Raw genomic sequence first — 15,517 nt, forward strand, 5'->3', positions numbered from 1 at the left:
CAAAACGATTTTGTTATATTTCACCATACAATATATTGAATTTGGGCACGCAATTTGGAAACGATTTAATTTCCTTTAATATATTATCCGAACAGCGAGATAAAATGCACTGTCAACAAGAAAGATATTACAAATAAAAAACAAATTAAATATTTGTGTTTATAACAATTGCATATCACTGGCGTAGGTCTTCGTTCCCCCTTCTTGTTTCTTCCTAGGTAAGACTTTTAAGAAGAAGTGTAACAAAGTTAATGACAATTTTAACAGGACATTGGAATATGGAATAACCACACAATAAATAAAAATAATATTAAACAATAAGTAAAACATGTATTTTCGTTTAGATTTGATTTCATTTTATTCAATTTTTTTTTCTTTTATAATTTGCCAAATGTCTTCATTGCTTCGTATAACTTTTGTCTTTACTTTTTTTATGAATGGGAATTGCTAAATGACTTACAACCATTAATAGTATCGTAGATTTTAAATAAAATATTGAATAAATAATTTGTTTAAATGACAAGACATTTAACTCTTCTAACATTTACTTGATTTTTGTATATCTATTTTTCTTCAGTAAAATTCTCATAGCTATTTTAGTAGTATTGTCATTTGTTTCATTAATTCATTGTCGGGTAAAAATAGAATGCTGCTACAGTAATTAAAAAATGATTGTTTTGTATTCATTTTTACTGGACACTGTGTTTAGGAATCTTCTTATTTTTTCCAACAGTGTGCTTTTTTGACACTTTTTTATAATTTGATTTGTGTTTTGAGAAAAAAGTCAGTTTGGAGTCCAGTATTACTCACAAATATTTAATTTCAAAACTTCATTCAAAATTTCACCGTCTATCAATATTTATTTTTTGTTGAAATAATTGAACGTAGTTATGCAAAAAAAAAATCAGTCCACAATATTTGAAAAATAAGATAGTGTTGTCATTCATCCATTATCTAATGTCATTGAGTGAGGTAAATTCTATGGTTTAGTAAAACCAGCCACGTCGCTTTCATACAAAATTTCATAGCATTTGCCTTCCAAATTTTTTTTCGATCGTGAAAAAACCATTAAAAATGTGCCCACGGCACTCATAACACTTTTAATGTAGCTATTTCTCAAAACTTACTTATCAAAAAAAGAGTCCAAAAACCGAAATCGCTTTAGCAACGGAAAAATAACTTACTGCAGGTTCCACCAAAAATGTTTAAATTACCATCTATATAATTAAAGTCTGAAAACATATCATCGCCCCTTAATCCAAAATTTAAAAATTTAATAAAAAAAATTAATAAAAACCAAAGATTCTCTCAAAACGAAGGTTTTTTGAAGTGAAACTTCTTTACGCGCGTTATGCATTTTCGAGGACCGGAGTAAAACCGACTCATGACCGTCACGAAAAACCGTGATCGTTTCGCTATTTTAGCCTAGCTAATATTATATACCTAGTTTAGGTCACTCTCCAAACTCAGCTTCGCGGTCTAGAGGCAGAGCGCCCGACTGTCGTCGTGAAGAACCGATGTTCGATCCCCGCTTTAACAAATTTTTTTTCCATTTGTCGTTTTGTTTTTTTTCTTTTTTAATACAAGGAAAAGTGATAAAATGCTCTCGTGCTGCGACTTTGTCAGGCATACATATAAGAAGATATCTACATGATTTTTAATAATGTAGTAAAAAATTACATAAATTTGTTAATTTTAACCGAAAGTCTCCCGAAATGTCTAAATCCATTTAGTGAGACTCTAGACCGGCAGGTGTTCACTCGAGTAATTGGCTAGAAGTAACGGTCGGTACCTATATGATATTTTGGTCGAAATATAGCTTACAAATCGAGCCGGTATATTTTTATTTTAAATCATTAAAATTACTAATCAAGGCCGATAACGCGACTAATTACCCTCGCAGACGTGCGTGACAAGTTTTTTTAGTAAAAAACACAGCCGTAAGTGAGTTTTTCAAAATTTAGAAATGTTTTTCAAATTCAGACTCCATACGGGTATGAGACTGTTAAAACACGATAGATCTTTTCTCGATAGACAAATATACGGAAATGTTTTGAAAAACGACATATATGACTTCACACTGCCGATATATCTTCGATTTGACCCATATAAAGCGTTAACGAGACGTTATGTTATATTCATTTGACGTGTTTGAAAACGAAAATTTACGCGGGACAAGTCAATTGAGGAGTACACGTTGTATACGCGGTTCTCGTCGCGCGAGATACCTCTCCTCGCGGTCTAGAGGCAGAGCGTTCGACACTCGTATTGCAGGACCCGGGTTCGAATCCCATATTTTTATAACTTTTTTTTTTTTTTTATCACATGCTACTTATAAATATGTCAATATTAGGAATCTAGTTAAACTTTCATTTGTTAACAACACGCCTATAAATAAATTTATGCTTTTTAAAACTATAATGTACAGCATTCTCAATAATAATAATATGAAATGAAAAGAGAGAGAGAAGAATACTAAAAGTTTCACTTCCGTCGTGCGTAGGCTTGCCACACACTGTATTTTTTTTTTCAAATAATTCTATTTTTATTTTTCCTATTTTATTAATATTATAAACAAACTTCTTCTCTATAAAAAAGCCATGAAATACCCAATACTCATAAAAATTAAAAATTTTAAGATTATTTATTTATTCAAGCCTTTTATATGTAAGTTTCAGGAGTACAGTTATGAATGTATAGTAAATAACATAATAAACTGAGTAAGCACTATATGTACAATACAAATTATCATAGAAAGTTGTACAGAGGTGTCAATAATTGTATATAATAATAAGAGTAAAAAGAAATGCTTAACCACTCGACTGATTTTTGTCACATTATTGCAAGTTTGCAAAACGTCTTCGATCTGCAAAAACGTCTGCGATCGCTTGCTATTGTGTGCCAAATTTATAGAACTATTATAAATACGTGCTAAATTGTAAGTTCATATATTTATTTTAAAGTTCGTAATTATCTATTATTTTCTTAATTACATTATGTCATTTAAATTTATCATCTAGTTTAATAACTATTTGTTATATTTTATCTACATCAATTAATGAAATTTTACACCTTATAAACCACAATGATGCCACTTCCCAACACAAACACTAGAAATAATTTCTGAAATTCTCAATTGAGTTGGGCAGTTTTGTTAAAAAAATATCATTCTTTCACAATTAGCGCGAAATATCTACATTTGTAAATTATTTTAATGTGTTTGTATATTTAATAAAAAAAAATTATACATTTTTTCATATATTTTGAGGAATGAGTACCATTTTGTTAATTCCTACCTTGGATTTGTATTTATGTGTATATCCCAGTCTGTTTATTTATTTTTGTTTTTTCTTGTTTGTTCTCCGTTTATGTATTTTTTGTACTGTTTCATATGTGAAATTTATAACCTCGATTATTTTTCTATATTTGTACTGTTTCGTAAGTGAAACTTATAATTTTGATATCAAAATACCTATGTAAGATATTGTACCAATTTATTCCCACCTATGTTTTGTAAGTTCGTCCCGTCTTACAGAAAAGAAAAAAAAAGAAAAAATATACCAAACACCCATCGTCAGTCTAGCCAGAAGTTATGAAAATAGTTAGAGAGCAATGTATAGTTACTTTGTTGATATATTTATAAAAATAAATATGAATGGTTTGTTTTAAGGCGTGTTTGTATTTAGCAAACTTTTATCACGCCATATTGAGTATATTACTGTTATACCTTCTGTTATTACTGTAAAAGACCTCTATTTAAAACACTCAATTTGTAACAAAAATTACATAGTGCCATACCATGCCTACCATAATTATTAGTAAATTTTACGCTACTTGTAACCTACCCAAAACACATCCAAGCCACTGGCCTTTTTTAAGTATAAATATTATATATGACACATTATTATATTGCATAGACCTACATTCTAGGTTAAAAAAAAATCAATGAAAAAAAACTTTCAGCTTGAAAAAAAAACTGTAATACTTATTTTAATTGCTTGCATTTAAAAAAAAAATAAAAAAAACAACGATGACCTATTTACATTTATTAATTTAAATATGGAATACGATTTGTCATAATATTATGACTACAAATGGCCAAATAAATTAACCCTACGCATTTAGAGGGGTCAGTGGGACCTAAATTAAATTAAATACCTCTTCCATATTCAGTAACTCCGCTCCTTTAAAACTTTATGGGCCTATTTTTCCGTAATGAATATTGGTAGGGATTAATGTGAACCCTTTTGTTTCTGAGACCCCGGAGGCTTCGATTCACTTAAACACGGAAAGGGTAGTTTTGGGTTGAAAGAGCTAGAAATAGAACCTACTTTCTCTTCTTTATGGCCTTTATTTTAAATTCGTGTGATGTACGTAGTTTATTTCATATATATTATTAGTATAGCCATTGCCCATCGACATATCCTATGTAAATGTATCCTGTTATATTATATTATATTATATTGCGTCTTATTTGTACAGAATTACGGATATTTTTTAACAAATGTAAAAAAAAATTATACTCGTGTCTCGAAGAGTTTAAAAATAATGATACATGGACGCTGCGTGGCTGGGTTTTTTTTATTTCGAATAATAAGATTATTTTTGCCAATTTATACGATTGTTGGTAGGCACAAAGTTGATTTTAGCTAATTCTTAACTAGCTTAAAAATATTTTTCACGGATGGCAAAATCGTCCAAACAAGACCTGAAAAACACAGAGAAACTTGAAAACGCAAGCAATAGTGGTGCGAATTTAGTTACACTTTCTTGTTTTTTTCTTAATTATAAATTTAGCTTTAAAAAAGCAAATACAGGCGAATTTTTTTATTTAGTGAAGGTAATCAGCACCTAAGCAAAAGTAGATATTTATAGTACCAGCTGAAGTACCTAACCATTGATGCAAGGACTTTATTTTGCTTTCAGGAGTGGGAAAATGAGATTTGTGATGGCTTGATGAAATCTCATTTAGACAGTTTTCTTCTCATGTTTTAAAAGTCATGTGTGCAAAATATCACCAATCTCGAAATAAAACATATAAACAATAAGTATAAAAACAAACTCCAGACTTCATACATGTAAAAATAATAATATGTTTTTTATAAGATTGTTTTCAATAGTCGCTAGCCACTACGAACTAGTAAATAAAGTGTGAAGCTATCAAAAGGTAAAAATAGAGGCTTTATCTTCAATGTTCCAGTATTTAAATGATAAATGGGAGAGGCTCAAGTGCGTTGTGCGGCCCGTCTGGAGGCAACTAATTAAAAATGAAACGTCAAAGCTCAAACAAAGTACAAACTTAATATAATCTTCATGAGTGTGCGGAATACCGTATTTAATACTCTTTAACGATGTCAATTTAAAGCAAACATAAACAAGTTAGGTAAAGCTTTTAAGCCTTCACAAAATACAGCCTTTGAATGCAACAAATTCCCAACAGGCTGCGGCAAATATTACTTATAACCCTCTGGGGTTTTTCCTCCGATTATGATCAACGTATGGCCTGAGAGGATCTCGATCTAGGAGAAATTTATCACCCCCGCCCCTTACCGGGGTTAAATGTGATAGATTTTCTTACCAACCCCCCTAATACGTACGTTATGGGGTGTGTTGGGGGGAACGGCGATATAGGGTTTCCAGGAAACGGAATATTTTTACGTAATTTATATCTCCTGGCTTATTTTATTTTTCCTGTATCGGGTTGTTTATGACAGTCACATCTTTATTGTGTGATTTATTGAATGCCTACAAGTAAAATGTATATTTTTTCTTGTGAATCCGCACAAGAGTCCCACCTGTTCCCAACCATCTAGAGCCAGTGAGACTATTGCATCTCCAATTGGGGTATTTTGTGAGGCTGAAGGTAGTGGGGATTGGAAGAAATTGGGGAAGAGGAAGGTAGATAAGTACCTGGCTATTCAAATCTGTTCACCAAACATGGCAGAAGCAACGTTTAAATTCTAAATGGTGGTCTTACACCAGGGCGATACTAAGAGTATCTTCGCCTTTTGAACGTGCCACAAATATACTATATACTATTCTATATGAGTTAATTGTTAAATAAAATAAGTTAATCAAATAAAATTGACTTGACGGGATCTGAACCCGCGACCTCCGGCTTGCGTGTCGAGAGCCTTACTCCTCGACCACAGAAGCCGTCAGAAACCTGTTATGTTTTAGATTGTAACGTTTGCAATGCTTTTCTTTTGACTTTTTATGCAAAACATCGATTTTTAATTTATAGCGTTTATTTATTATTTATCAAACAAACTCTAATTCTTTGGTTTGTTTTTCCAATAGATGATATATATTTTCTCAATCTTCACTTATGGCGAGAATTAATTAAAACCTTTAAAAAATTATTTCTTTATTTTCACCTTCTAGTTATATTTGGGATAATATGCTTAGTAGCTGTTTTAACGTGAAAGAGTCATTCGTTTTTTCCGATATTTTTTTAACAAATCGTTTAAATAAATTCAGTGTGAACCTATAAATTATTTTAATGATATCGCGAAAGAAATCAAAGACCGTATTAGTATTAAGGAAATATTTTGCTTCTTACAAGCTTATATACAAAGCGAAATATGTAGAGTTTCATCTTATTTTTAAGTTAGTTTAATGAGAAAAAAATTATTCCTTAATATTTGAAATCTAGTCGTGAAAAAATAATAATTAGTTTTATGTTTCTCATTATATTATGATTTTTGGAGATGCTTCATCAAATGATATCTCTTCTTCTTCTTCTTCCTAGCACTATCCCAACTCATTGCCTAGGTAGGCTGTTGGGGTCGGCTCTTCTCGTTCTCAGGTTATAGCTTCTTCGGTTCTGAGTGTCGCTTTCATCTAGGCCGTTTCTTTGTAGGATTTTGGAGCATTGGGTCATCCAGGAGTTCTTTGGTCTACCTCTGCATGACTGTCTTTGAAGCTCTATAGACATTGCCTGCTTCACAGTGTGGTCTGGTGGTCTCCGTCTTATGTGCCCATACCATCTTAACTGTCGTTCCTCTAGCTTACTGTTTATGTCAGTGACACCCAGGCTACCACGAATGCGTGAGCTTTTAATTTTATCAAATGATATCTCTAAACCACTTTTAAACAAGGATAAATAATAGTAATGTTTAAAAGATACCAGCTGACGTGTACCCGGCGTGGCTCGGGGTAGTGAGTGGCTTGGAGTAAAGTTTTTGAAGTTGGGAATCCTAGTGTACCTGAAAACTGGGTCTATTTTTAAGGTGGAAATAATGTTATTCTAAAGAATGGAAAAGTTTACATTTTATAAGTTTTTGTTTCACTTGATCGTGCCACGTATTTCTCGGGCGTGCCTTACTTACACCATTCACTACTGTATACTACATTGGTACTATTTCTACTTTTTCTACCATTCACTACTATATCACATGGTTCATATTACAAAACTACATTACATCGACTTTTATTTGACTCCGTATCGTATTCCAGTGTTTCGTATTCAACACATCTCGAACGCCCGAAAGCAGATCAGCATACAACAAATCGGCAAAGGAATTCTAAAGAATTATTAATAGGTCAAAATTCGAACACGACCTGCAGATCAGCAAAAAGCTGGCTGCCTGCCCGCATGGCAGCAGAGCATTCTGGTCGCTTGCGGGCTCAATAGGTCGGAATTTTTGCAAACCCAGTTTGCCACTTCTTACCAGACCTGACGGCTCACTAGCAAACACCGCCACCGAAAAGGCTAACTTATTAGGGAAAATGTTTGCGGAAAACTCGACCCTCGATGACGGAGGTGCTGTTCCGCCGTCGGTTCCTCATTGCGGCTTCTATATAAAAAAGCTGAGGATCCGGCATCGGGATGTACTCCACGTTATACGGGGGCTTGATGTTAACAAAGCTAGTGGACCTGATGGAATACCTGCCCTGGTATTGCAGAGGTGTGCTGCGGAAATAGTTCCAGTATTGACAAAGCTCTTCAAAATGTCCCTGAAGTGTGGCACTGTGCCCTCTAGTTGGAAAAAAGCGGACATTCACCCTATTCCCAAGAAAGGTGACCGCTCCAACCCGGCCAACTACCGCCCCATAGCGATCACATCAGTTCTGTCCAAAGTGATGGAACGTGTGATCAACGACAAACTGCTCACATACCTCGAGAAGAACAAAATTATCAACGACCGTCAATACGGATTCCGGCGGAACCGCTCGTGCGGTGATCTTCTCGCGTATGTATCGCATGTTTGGGGGCGGTTCCTGGAACTTCACGGTGATACCCAAGGCCTTTGACCGGGTCTGGCACCGAGGACTTGTCAACAAATTGCCTTCTTACGGACTTCTCGCATCCCTGTGTACGTGGATTGCTGACTTTTTAAGGGATAGGTTGATTCAGGCAGTTGCAGACGGTTTCACCTCTTCCTCACACTCTATAAATGCTGGCGTCCCACAGGGATCGGTTCTGTCTCCGACTTTGTTTTTGTTGCCCATCAATGACCTTTTGACATGTGCACCGATTCATTGTTACGCGGATGACAGTACAGTTCATGATGGCTTTTTGTTTGACAAGCCCCCAAAGGGCACACAAACTTCCAACGGCTCGGAGGGCTTTGAAGCAGAGAATGGACCCTTGTCTCGAGAGTATTTCCTCCTGGGGTAGAAATAATCTCGTCGAATTTAATGTTTCAAAGACCCAATCCTGTTTGATTACGTCTAAAAGGGATCCAAATGATAATCTAGTCTCCTTCAACGGAAGCAATCTTCCGAACAGGCCTTCCATTGATATGCTTGATGTAACTATGAGTGACCAGCTCAGGTACGGGGGCTCCATCGAAGCCAGAGTAAAGCTGTCCTCTCAGAAGCTGGGCGTACTGTACAGGGCCCGCAGATACTTTAATAGTACACAACTGCTGACCCTGTACAAATCGCAAGTGCGCCCTACTGTCGAATTTGGCAGCCATCTCTGGTCCAGAGCCCCTAAATACCTGAAAAAACCCCTTGACTCTGTGCAAAAACGGGCGGTCTGTTTGATAGATTCCCCAATCTTAACAAACGGACTGCAATCTTTAGAGCATAGGCGTCAGGTAGGTATGCTGTCCTTGTTCTATCGGTATTACAATGGAAAATACTCTGAGGAACTAGCGTCATTGATCCCTTCGGCACCGGTGCGTAGTCGGGATACACGCCAAACGCGCGCCCAACATTTGTACACGGTTGACATTTGTCACATGAGAACGGGTCACTTCTACGATTCGTTCTTAAGTTCAACAGCTCGGCTGTGGAACGAACTGCCGGCCTCTGTGTTTCCTCCCTCCTACAACATGGACTCTTCAAGACCCATGCTCACTCCTTCCTCTCCACAAAAAGACCCTCCACACAGCATCCTCAAAGATGACATAGGCCCTGAGGGAAATTATTTTCTTCAGGGCCTCCTGCGTGGAGTTAATATAAAAAAAAGACATAATTCGAAGTCTTACTTGGGCGTCCCCGACTTCTTCAAGCATTCAAACAACTTTCTAAACACTCCTAGCAATAATAAAAACAAACTTTGAAATTTTCAGGGAAACCGGTTTAGAAGTTTTTGAGTCTATAGGGGATAGACGAACAAACAGTTTTATTTATTTAGATTTTAATGTAAGAGTCAGTGTCTTGGTGAGTGGTGACCCTAGACCTGCCATTTTGTTATTACGTGATAGATTTCTACCTACCCCATGAACTTACCCGGATAAGAGTAATTCGAAAAAAGGCCATGTTTTACCCTGAGGGTAGTTTAATAAAACATCACTTTTATATAAATGGTTCGAAGTTTATGGCTATAGTGGTGTTCGAACAATATTACAGCATGGTTTTTAGTTTTCAATTTGCTTGTCTTCAATTATTTTTATTCTATTCTGAACATGATACGCGTTCTTGTTATCTTCCGTAAAACACGTCGCCGCCAATACCAGGACCAAGACAAACCTTATTCCCATGATAAGGTTTGTATAAAAATTTATGATGAAATGCCTGAAAGTCTGAAGAATGAATGTATTTAAAAAGAAATGTTATATTTATTGTAAAAATATGTAAAATTACAAAATTAAATATGATCTTGTTTATATTAGTTTATATTCAAATGTATAAACTAACTCAATAAATAATAAAAAATAAAAAAAATGAAACCGGGCCCCCTGCTAAGATACCATATATAGTGAACCACTTTGCAGAAATGTTCTTTATCCAATAAATGATTCCCGGAGCTGCGGTTACCATAACCGCCCCCCACGCTAGATAAAGAAACTAGTAAATGGTAGACTGAAAAGAAGGTAGTAATTCTATTTGGTGGTTGCTGGTTACTCGACGATCGTGAAGATGGGGTTTGATTGTTTTTAAATGGGTTTGAAATTAAGTTAATCAAAATGTAAACAATTAAACAACATTTATCACCCTACAAGCGTTACAATGGAAATGACCAATGAAAACTGAAACATGAAAACATATAACATAATATGAATATTATCAATCTCGCTTCTACCCTGGAAACCTTTTTTGCTCCGAGCATAAAATCACCCGCATCAGTGAATCACTTTTTGCAACTCTAAGCCCCCGGTTAATGAAAGCTGCTGCCGATACCAAGAAGGTAAAAAAATGTTGTCGATATTACCAAATTCTGGAATAATTATATAACGTTTAGAATACAGCATATGGCTGTATTAGTAAATACGATAAACTAGATTTTTTTGTTGATGAAAATAATATTTTCTTGTTTGGGTGAAGGTCTAATCAAATTCGTGCAGGGTTGATATGAAAGCAAAATGTAAAAGGAATCAGGTTTTCATTTTGCTTCATTTACCCTTACTCACATATTACTATTTCATAATTTAACATTGATATTTTTTGTGAAAAAATACATGGTATTAATAAACTAGTGGAATATCAAACCACAGAATATATAAAGGATACTAAATTATTAATCATGTATTACCACCATCGACTGAAACTTAATACGTCAACTCTTTGCATTTTTTGTAGCTTGCTAATATTGTGAAAAGGACAGATGAGGGTACTAGAAGCGAAGGTAGAAATGTCCTTTTGTTAAATGATGGACATTTCTTTATTTGCTTCAGAACACTTTAATGTGCATTTCCTCGTAGTTAAAACAAAGAAATGTGCATTTTCTCATAGTAACAAGAAATAAATTAGGGCCTACTAGAAGCAAATCATTTGACATATGGACTTTTCTACCTTTCTTTTGTTGCCTTCCGATGCGAATTAATAAGCCAAGCTAATAGAATTTTAGCGTATACCAATAAAAGTAATTGCGTTGTAGATCCAGGTAAATAAGAGTTTTTTTATTGAACATAACCATATTATGGATATTTGCACAGATATTTTAAAATAAATTATAATTTTTTCGACGTAATTTCTACTTCCTTTTTTGAAATATTATAAATTTGATAACTTTATATATTTATTTTGTGAAAATTATACTATCTTTATAAGAAGTTTATTTAATTGTTTTGAATAGTAAATATTATCATGCAAAAACTATATTTTTTTAAATATTAGGTAGTTTTTTTAGTGTTTTTTTTGGTATTGTAATATATTTTGAAGGTACAAATACTAAATAAACATTTAATATTACGGAAGATTGTTGGTCAAGAACAAACAAATGTTTTTTAAATCATTCTCTAATTTGTTTGTTTCCTAAATTTTCTTCTTAGTCCTATTTTAGTTGAAAAATCTGACTTAGATTTTTAAAGATATTCCGTGTAAATAAAAGTGTAAGTTATCCCGACACTGGTTTTTAATGTAACTGATTTAATTAACAAGGAATAATCTATAATATTATTAAATATATTTTTTTTAAACACTGAGGGTTGGACAAGGCGAGACGTAGTGTAAGTGGTTAACTGGGTTCCAATGTGGCACCTGAAATATTTTTTGATTGTTATTATTTTTTGTTTTAATAATAAAGTACCTACGAAGTGTTCATGTTTCTTAAAAATTCCATGTATAATAATATAAACCCTGTTTCTTCAACCCTAAAATCTCACATCAGACTTTAATTGTTCCTATCTGCGTTTTACTATTTGTTGTAGTAATCTACGCATTTGAATTTAAGTCAGGTAGTGCGGATTTGATTCCCGCCCAGACCACAAAAAGATTACATAAAAACCATAGACAAATGAATATTAGTAGACCTGCCCTAAGTGATTAAAAGCGTATTATTCCCCACTCCCCATACCGGTTCCATTGGAGCCGGCTGTGCTCGCGTATGGCCTCAAGTGAATTTAGAAAACGTGACGTCATCATTCTTGTGCGAACTATGGTCGAGGCATTATCGGTTCATTTTACGAAATAACACGGCATAATGTTGACTTGTACTATGAAAACTTGTAAAAATAGATGTGAAAAAGAGAATAAACCCAATTGTCGTATTACATTCCATATATAAGCATTATTTTACCTTATTTTAAGCATATTCACATCGTATAATATGGATCATTTGTAGAAACATAATTATACTATCACATCGAGACACGTCTGGACGTGAAACACAAAGCTGGTTGGTTGCTGGGAAGTAAATTATGAACATTTATAAAAGTGTCTTAACTAAATACATAAACGAAATATTCGACTCTGAAAATAGAAGAAATTTATTTTGCCGAATTTGGACTTCGCAAATTTGTTCATAACGTGGCGAGTAATTTGCGCTCCCATGTAAAAATGTCTATTCATTCAAAAGCAGATTTTACTTTTAAGAACTAAATGGTGATATTATAAGGCGAGATGCCTATATACTATCAGATTGATTTATTGACGAATCACAGTCAGCTTTACCGTCTTCGTTCTTCAACAGTTGATTTTACCCCTCATCCTTAATTTCTAGTCTATTAATATTCATATGTCTGTGATAAAAACAGATTTTTTAAATGATATCCCTGCATGGGCGCTAAGCAAGGGAACGAGCGCTAAGGCAGGTTAACGCAGAGCACTGCTGCAATCAGTCGTAGATATATGGCGTAGGAATACTGTGCCTCAGCAGGACGCCGCCCGCTTGGAGGAGCGAGCTTTTTCATAAGTTCTGAGAAAGTAATCAATCGTTTAAAAGCTCTTAAATTAACAAGATTGCTTTTTAATCCCCCAGCTAAGTCGGGATAATCTTTGACGATTCTTGTATTTATCTATTATTAAAAAGGAGATGTACCTACATTAAAGATGTTTGCCTTAAATACCAATCCTCAAAGAAGATCCCGGAGTAAAATCATAAATAAACATATAAATCACGATCTATTCGGCCAGAGTTTTGTACAAATAATCGCTTGGTCGAGAGAGAGAGGGGGGTAAGGGGAAGGGTGGGGGAATTCCCATTCGCGCGGGGATTATTTGGCCGGCATTTAGTCCTGGCAAATATTTGCAGAGGGATTAGCAATTTGTACACGGGGCGGGAGGGAGTAGAGGGGCCCGGACATAATTCAAATAGAAGCAGTTTGCGGAAAAATGGAGCGGAGCCACTTTCTCGGTATGGTGGTCAAGTGCTTTGTGCATTTAATTATGACTTTTTGTTTCGGCTAATTCTTCGTGTCGTTTTAATGAATAAGCTATTTGTTAATAAGTGTATGATTGATGTTAAATAGTATTAGCCGACCACTTTTAATTCGACTCTCGTCTGGACGCATCGGAGTTTTTCGATATAAGGGTGATTATATTGCGTTGTCCTGGGTATATAAAAAAATAAACATTTCTCATCTGAAGAAAATCGTAAATAAATCATCATTTACCACCCTTCGAGAAACTTATTACTATTGGTGATATTTAAGGCGATGTTAAACTCTAATATCGGGGGGTTGACTCGACGTTCACATTTTAATTATTTCTGATGAATGTAGTAATAAAATCTCAAATATTTCTAGAGGAATTCTATAGTTTCGACCCGAACAATTTTGTCGTTTTATACCTATTAACCCAGAGGCGTAAGTATCAACCATCTGCCACCAGTAGAAAAGTATACTCAGGAACTCCTATGCCCCAAACAGGTTTATAAGTATAATTAATAGATAAATAATAAAGATGTGTGGTTTTCTCCCCCACCTTGGTGGTGTAGATACCGCCATCTGTGCATCCCGCTGAAAAGTTACTCCTAGGCCCCACACAGGTCAGTCTCGGTTGGAGAGAAGGGTACCACCGCTGCAGCCAACAGTTTTATTTTATCCAACCGTGCCAGAGGGTAAAACTTCTGAGAAGACGCAAAAGAGCCTCACGAATCATTCTTCCAAGGATGGATTGAAGGCTATCAGAACAAGGAAAATTAAAGGTGCGGTAGGGTTGCTACAGACCTCTAGTATGGGTGGATTAGAGAATATCAAAAAAGCAGCCACGAAAATCGAGGCTAGTAGATTCAAGATGATGCACTCTTAAGGGTACCTACCTTGTATAGTAGTCAACGACGTACCTAAGGCAGACTCAAACGGAGGCCATGCACTTTTTGAGGAAATTTAAAAAAAAATGTTTTAGCAAAAACAAACCTCTTTAAGGAGGATAACCTTAGAACCATGCGACGTATCTAATTATTTGGCAAAAGCGAAGGTAGCACCATGAATCTGATTGTGACTTGCCACACGGAGAGCAGGAAAATTCTTATAGACAGCGGAATATGCTTCCTTGGATGGAACGCCTGCCGCGTGTGCGAATTTCGGGTTCCACCTTCAAATGCTACCTGTGCCTCTACGTTAGCAAGTTCTGTACTATGACCACCACCACTTGCTGCCAGTGTGCCAAAAGAGGTCATGCGATGGAGAATTACCCCAAGAAGGCAGATATTGCTGTCTGTATTGTGTTAACCATCTGCTCACTCCACCGGTGACAGGTCCTGTCCCGCACACCATGCTGCTATAGAAGCCCAAATGAGACGAACTGATTATGGCCACTAATAATACCCTTACCATAGATCATGTCAACCTGCAGTGATTCCGACTTGTCACCATGGCGCTGCGGGTCATAACACATCGACATTCTGCTAATCCATGAGCAATACACCTGGCGAGATAAAACGCGTACTATTAGTCCAGGTACAATGCTTGATGTAAGTAAATGTTGTTGATCAGAACATCCGTAATGTCGTAATTTTTTATGTTTAATGTTAATTTGTGATCGTCTTGAGAAAAGCAACGATTCTGAGGAAAGCATTTTTTTATAAATTACTTTAAGTTTCACAAATCTCACAGATTTTTCACGGGTCTGCGTTACTACAAAACCTTCATAAATGATAATTTTAGAAACGTATTTTACTGGCACTATAATTTTTTTGCAAAGAGACATCCTAAAATCACATAACATAGAACGGAGGTAGTACCTACTCATGACCACATTATTTCACGGTTCGCTCCGTGATAATATGCGGTTTTAACCTCTTCTTTCAATATGCTTTTCCCTTAGCTTTAGATTACAATAAGTTACCCGAATGTTATGTACTACGATATATTTTACTACTGAATTATGCAAACATCAAGTTCTGAATATTTATTCACATTACCTAATCAAACATTCCACATAGATTTTCAGAGTCTTTAAA

General features: G+C 35.1%; 1 protein-coding gene across 1 annotated transcript in view; it reads left to right on the top strand.

Annotated features, from left to right (window-relative positions):
- LOC149420470 (uncharacterized) overlaps positions 1–15,517 on the top strand; it is a 744,323-nt gene that overhangs the window by 357,967 nt on the left and 370,839 nt on the right. The window lies entirely within an intron of this gene.

Source organism: Hesperophylax consimilis, chromosome 10 (genome assembly GCF_061612785.1).
Source record: "Hesperophylax consimilis isolate HC1 chromosome 10, BYU_Hcon_1.0, whole genome shotgun sequence".
NCBI classification, from domain to species: domain Eukaryota; kingdom Metazoa; phylum Arthropoda; class Insecta; order Trichoptera; family Limnephilidae; genus Hesperophylax; species Hesperophylax consimilis.